We start from the raw sequence: 6,000 nt of genomic DNA on the forward strand, positions 1-6,000 counted from the left end.
CAACAAACTATCATTGTCCAAAACACACCAAGACAGTCATGAAGAGGGCAGGACAAAGCCTATTCCCCCTCAGGAGACTGAAAAGATTTGGCATGGGTCCTCAAAAAGTTCTACAGCTGCACCAGTTCTTATTCTTATTTTTAACTGCATTGTTGGTTTGGGGCTCGTAAGTAAACATTTCACTGTAACACCTGTTGTGTTCGGCGCATGTGACCAATACAATTTGATTTGAAATATTGATATAATACCCATCATATCGAAGTAAACTTGGAGTCACGCAATGATATGGTGTGTGGTCCTCCCACTATGACTCTGGAAAGCATGCAGTTTATTAGGCTACATCATAAGTTATGATGAACTTCACAGGGTGGTGAAAGTGCACGGTGATGAGCTTGATGCTCCTTTCCAATAAATATCCAGGGTTTTATTCTGATGACATGATGATTGATACTTGACTGCTGTTGACAAATAAAAAATATTCTCGCTCTTATTAATAATATTCCATCATGTAAACTAGCCTTACCCCACAGCCTACCTTCACAGTCTACCCCACACAGCCTACCTTCACAGTCTACCCCACACAGCCTACACAACACAGCCTACCCACACTGTACCTGGATTTGATTTGAGCTGTTGGCTAGAGTGCACGTGCATTTTGTGTGCACTACGTCATCACACACTGATTTTTATCCTCAACAAGTCCGTTTGGTGGAACACACCACTGGTGGGAAAATGCACATATTTTATTTAAGCAGATTTTAGGATAATTGCATGAACATCTGTCAGCAATTGGATGGAAACCTAGTTACTGACAGCAAGAGTCCTGCGACCCCCAGCACATATGACAAAATCAACAGTACAAAACCAAAGATATTCATCTGTTTTATGTTTTGATTTTGTGTTATCGTGCTGACTATAAACTTTTATACTAATTCGATGTGGTCAAAACGGCAGCTTGTGTAATGTGGACATGCTGTCCACATCATGGAAAGTAGTATAATATAGTAAAATAATTAGATATAGCAAAATAATGAAATATCTTAGTTTAGGATGATAGTAAATTAAACAAATTCACAGATTTTTACAATAATCACATATATTTGTTACTGGTTTAACCATTTAGAGAGGTTTCTCTTCTTATGCGCAATTTAACCAGGAGCTTAAGAAAGAGTTCCCATGATTTTCTTTACCTTTATTTAACTAGGCAAGTGAGTTAAGAACAAATTCTTATTTTCAATGACGGCCTAGGAACAGTGGGTTAACTGCCTTGTTCAGGGGCAGAACGACAGATTTGTACCTTGTCAGCTCGTGGATTCAAACTTGCAACCTTTCGGTTGCTAGCCAGCCCAATGCTCTAACCACTAGGCTACCCTGCCGTCCCAAATGACTGTGTAGAAGCCCATTCATTCGCCCTCCCTACTCTAGTTGTGCTGTTCCACTGTTACGGAGGTTTTCACTGGTAAGACTCTTAGTGAATGTGAGAAAGTAGACCAATTAAAGTAGAAGAACAGAAAGACTCTTTCAGTGAAAGTGTGTGTTGATGTGTGTAGGTGTGTGTTGTTATCAGGGTCAGAGAATGACAGCTTTCCTCTGTCCCTGTCCAGTTGTACTCTCACCCTCTGAGGAGCTCTCTGTTTCAGTGTGAATAGGGTGGGGGACGAATATGGCATGTATCCAGCATTACACCACTGTTTTCCACACATTCTAACCCAGTGGCCATGTCCTTTCCTGGAGACAGATTCTGGGGCCACACCTACAACAAAGAATTGACTATCTCCAACCTCAATGACCTTGTCCTGAGCCCAGGGCAAGGTCAGATTTATCAAACCTCTCTGGGTTGTCAGGTAACTTCTGTGTCACTCCAATGCATCTCATACTGGTCAGATCATCAGAGAGGAGGAGACCTGGGTGACCAGTGTTGGGGTCCAGAATCATAGGACCTAAAGAGAGAACGGAAACACAGTATGACTAAAACAAGGACATTTCATATGATGTTTATTTTTTAATAACTACTTTTATGCTATGATTAACATAATACATTGCATATTTTTCAATACAATTATAGATGTACATATCCATGACTGTCTAGTTCTGTTTGTTTATTTGGTATAAATATATAATCATCCATTTTATTTGTATAATCACAACACAATACTCACTGTACTGAACAATTTCCTGCATCTTCTCCCAGACTCTGAACTTCAGGTTGCCCAGGTGTTTGGCCACATCTATCAGCGCTCCTGAGACCAGCTGTGGATCTGGCAGTGTGCACTTGGCTCTGGAAGAACATTGAAGACTCAGTGCTGTTGTGAGGTTGGGTTCAGATTCAGAATCACAGAGAAGAGAGACACAGGAGGGAGATTACTTACCTTTTCACCGTGGCTGTGTAGTTCTGCAGAAGGATAGAGGTTTGTCAATGTTATATCAATCAATTTATCAGACAATCATGTCTACAAAGGACAAATATGTTGGTTCTTACTTGTAGAAATGAGATGTCTTCAGCTCCCAGCTCCTCCTGTATGGCTCGGATTGTGTCTGAAAGGCATGATATCTCTTTACTCATCTCCTCAATCTTCTTCTTCATCCGATGACTCTTCTGCTCCACTTCCTCCCTCATAGCAGCTATCCTGGCTGCCTCTTCCTCTTGTAGCAACTGGTGAAGCTTCTCAAACTCCTTCTTAACTTGCTTTTCTGTAGTCTGGGCCTGGCTCTGGATACAGTGAGAGGAATACGTGGGTAACTGTTTATCCACACACTTGGTGAATTAAATATATACAAAATATTGCATACTAGCAGCATTCAGTAGTCTTACCTTTTTGTGGTCTGCTGTTCTATCACATGTTAATTTAACTATGTGTCATAGGCGTCGAAAGGGACAGACCAAGGCGCAGCGGGTATAGTGTTCATCTTTCTTCTTTATTTTAGAGAACACTCAAAATAAACAGACGACGAAACAGTTCCATAAGGCACGCAGGCTATACAGAAAACACCCACCCACAAAACCACAGGAAAAACAGGCTGCCTAAGTATGGCTTCCAATCAGAGACAACGAAAGACACCTGCCTCTGATTGGAAGCCATACCTGGCCACACATAGAAAAAGAAACATAGAAATAGAAAACTAGAACCAAAATCCCCTAGAACCAAAAAACCCCAAAACACACAAAACAAACACCCCCTGCCATGCCCTGACCATACTACAATTACAAATGACCCCTTTACTGGTGAGGATGTGACACTATGTTAAAGATCTTTAGCTTCTCTTGTAAGGGTTGCAGTGCAGTCTTGAGTTCCTCCTGCAACAAAATAACACAGTGCTTAGCTTAACCATCCTGCGGGGCACCACCGATCCTATAGAGGTTAATGTCAGGGGTGCATATTAACACAGTCCACAAGGTTGTTAGTCCTTCCGATTTTGTTTCTGCATGACACTGATTAATTAATGAAATCAATAGGCTACCTAGGAAATCAATAGCCTTCCAAGACAGGTGTTGTGCACCCCCGGTCTGTATCTGGATAGTGTGGAGTAGCAGGGCTACGTTTTACAACTTCGGATCAGGTGATCTATTTCGTAGATTCAAGTGGCATTTGTTTACTATTCTGACACTGATTTAGCTCGTTTATATTTTTACTTAAATCCACACAATAGGAAACTTACACAGCAGGCTGAACCACCACTGACTATAGGTACAGGATCACGTGGATTTCATTTCTAACACACCCAGTTTGTAGATCAGTATACCAGATTATATTGGTCCTTTTATAAACTGGGTGGTTGGAGCCCTGAATGCTGATTGGCTGACATCCGTGGTATTTCAGACTGTATACATCCGTGGTATTTCAGACTGACAAAAACATTTTTTTTACTGCTCTAATTATGTTGGTAACCAGTTTATAATAACAATAAGGCACCTCGGTGGTTTGTGATAAATGGCCAATATACCACGGCTAAGGGATGTATCCAGTCACTCTGTGTTGCGTTGTGCATAAGAACAGCCCTTAGCCGTGGTATATTGGCCATATACCAAACCCCCTCATGGCTTATTGCTTAAATAAATCCTCATATAGGTCCATATAGGTCCTTATATTCGTTTCTTATATAACCTCATATACATTTACATTTACGTCATTTAGCTCTTATCCAGAGCGACTTACAGTTGTGAATGCATACATTTCATACTTTTTTTTTTTTGTACTGGCACCCCGTGGGAATCGAACCCACAACCCTGGCGTTGCACACACCATGCTGGCGTTGCAAACACCATGCTCTACCAACTGAGCCACAGTATACCCTCAGTATACCCTCATTCTGAATGATTAGGTATGTCTTCACAGTTACTTTCTCACCTTATAATCCTGTGCAGCTTCATCTATGGGACAGAAGGTGTGTTTTGATGATCTTCTGCAAATAGGACATTCCTGAGTTTCCTTTCCTTTCCAGCATTGTTGCAGACAGGATTTACAGAAGCTGTGGCTACACGACAGGAGCACAGGATCCAGGAAGATGTCACAGCACACAGGACAAGAGAGATCCTCCTCTAGTAGAGACGATCTGGAAGCCATTTTCTCTGTCTGTAATGGCTTCTGAGGTTATTTCAAATCTACTTTCACAATACAATGATCCTACCTAGACTAGTCTACACCACCACAATACAATGATCTTACCTAGACTAGACTACACCACAATACAATGATCCTACCTAGACTAGCCTACAACACAATGATCCTACCTAGACTAGCCTACAACACAATGATCCTACCTAGACTAGCCTACAACACAACGATCCTACCTAGACTAGCCTACAACACAACGATCCTACCTAGACTAGCCTACAACACCACAGCACAATGATCCTACCTAGACTAGCCTACAACACAATGATCCTACCTAGACTAGCCTACAACACAACGATCCTACCTAGACTAGCCTACAACACCACAGCACAATGATCCTACCTAGACTAGTCTACAACACAATGATCCTACCTAGACTAGCCTACAACACAATGATCCTACCTAGACTAGCCTACAACACAATGAATCCTACCTAGACTAGCCTACAACACAATGATCCTACCTAGACTAGCCTACAACACAATGATCCTACCTAGACTAGCCTACAACACCACAGCACAATGATCCTACCTAGACTAGCCTACAACAACACAATACAATAAGCCTACCTAGACTAGTCTACACCACCACAATACAATGATCCTACCTAGACTAGACTACAACACAATGATCCTACCTAGACTAGCCTACAACACAATGATCCTCCCTAGACTAGACTACAACACAATGAGCCTACCTAGACTAGACCACACCACAACACAATGATCCTACCTAGACTAGACTACAACACAATGATCCTACCTAGACTAGCCAACAACACAACACAATGATCCTACCTAGACTAGACTACAACACAATGATCCTACCTAGACTAGACCACACCACAACACAATGATCCTACCTAGATTAGCCAACAACACAACACAATGATCCTACCTAGACTAGACCACACCACAACACAATGATCCTACCTAGATTAGCCAACAACACAACACAATGATCCTACCTAGACTAGACTACAACACAACACAATGAGCCTACCTAGACTAGCCAACAACACAACACAATGATCCTACCTAGACTAGACTACAACACAATGATCCTACCTAGACTAGACTACAACACAATGATCCTACCTAGACTAGACTACAACACAACAATCCTACCTAGACTAGACTACAACACAATGATCCTACCTAGACTAGACTACAACAACAACTGAGTACAGAATTCTACTCTAGGCTGCAGGGGAAATGTCATGTGAATAACGGTGCAAAAGACCTGTGATAAGTGATTTGAATGTTTCAGTCCATTTAGATCAGTTGTGGGTCTACTCTCGTCAGTTTATAGGGTCTAGAAAGACACAGTAGCAGGCCAGTCTGGCTGTATTTTTTACTTCTGATAATGAGATTTGCTGTCTGTTGCA

At 41.6% G+C, this 6,000-nt stretch overlaps 1 pseudogene; it reads right to left on the reverse strand.

Moving 5' to 3' along the window:
- Window positions 1–291: 291 nt before the first annotated feature.
- Window positions 292–4,651, reverse strand: LOC106569215 (E3 ubiquitin-protein ligase TRIM35-like; annotated as a pseudogene).
- Window positions 4,652–6,000: the final 1,349 nt, after the last annotated feature.

This window comes from Salmo salar, chromosome 01, assembly GCF_965601325.2.
Source record: "Salmo salar chromosome 01, fSalSal1, whole genome shotgun sequence".
NCBI lineage: Eukaryota > Metazoa > Chordata > Actinopteri > Salmoniformes > Salmonidae > Salmo > Salmo salar.